Source organism: Tachyglossus aculeatus, chromosome X1, assembly GCF_015852505.1.
Source record: "Tachyglossus aculeatus isolate mTacAcu1 chromosome X1, mTacAcu1.pri, whole genome shotgun sequence".
NCBI classification, from domain to species: domain Eukaryota; kingdom Metazoa; phylum Chordata; class Mammalia; order Monotremata; family Tachyglossidae; genus Tachyglossus; species Tachyglossus aculeatus.
The window spans coordinates 7772353-7773400 of record NC_052101.1 but is presented as its reverse complement, the minus strand read 5'-3'; the positions used below and the strand labels follow the sequence as shown (position 1 = coordinate 7773400).

Below are 1048 nucleotides of genomic sequence, written 5' to 3'. Positions count from 1 at the left end.
TACCCAAGGTTGCACAGCAGGCCAGGGGCAGAGCTGGGATTATTCATTCAACTGTATTTATTAAGCGCTTACTGTGCGCTGAACACTGAACCAAGCACTTACAATAATAGTAATTATGGTGTTTGTTAAGCGATTATTGTGTGGTCAGCACTGTTCTAAGTGCTGCGGTAGATTCAAGATAATTGCGTTGGAAACAGTCCCTGCCCCACGGGGCTCACAGCCTTAATCCCCATTTTACAGATGAGGGAACTGAGGCCCTGAGAAGTGAAGTGATTTGCCCAAGGTCACACAGCAGACGAGTGGCAGAGCAGGAATTGGAACCCATGACCTTCTGGCTCCCAGGCCTATGCTCTAGCCACTAGGCCGCAGCGTGGCTCAGTGGAAAGAGCACGGGATTGGGAGTCAGAGGTCATGGGTTCGAATCCATGCTCCACCACAGGCCTGCTTGTGGCTTTGGGCAAGTCACTTAATTTCTCTGAGCCTCAGTTCCCTCATCTGTAAAATGGGGATTAAGACTGTGAGCCTCATGTGGGACAACCTGATCCCCTTGTACCCCCCTCAGCGCTTAGAACAGTGCTTGGCACATAGTAAGCACTTAAACAAATTCTATGCTTCTCCATAGTCTAGAAGGGGGAGACAGACCACAAAACAAGACATAGTAACAAAATAAAATAAATAGAAAAAATATGTACAAGTAAAATAAATACATAAATAGAAAAACTTGGTTAGATGCCACTAAGTAGGTGGCAATGTCTTAACCATATATGTGTTGTATAGGCCACTAGGACCTCTTCCATCCTTCTCAAGGGGAGTGCTAACCTCCTCTCCTTGGTATTTGTTAAGCGCTTACTTTGTGCGAAGCACTGTTCTAAGCACTGGGGGGGGATACAAGGTGATCTGGTTGTCCCATGTGGGGCTCACAGTCTCAATCCCCATTTTACAGATGAGGTAACTGAGGCCCAGAGAAGTGAAGTGACTAGCCCGAGGTCACACAACAGGCATGTGGTGGAGCCGGGATTCGAACCCATGACCTTCTGACTCCCAGGGT

General features: G+C 47.6%; 1 pseudogene; it reads right to left on the bottom strand.

The window, feature by feature from the left end:
• Positions 1–713: 713 nt before the first annotated feature.
• Positions 714–830, bottom strand: LOC119920189 (annotated as a pseudogene).
• Between the last annotated feature and the right edge of the window lie 218 nt (positions 831–1048).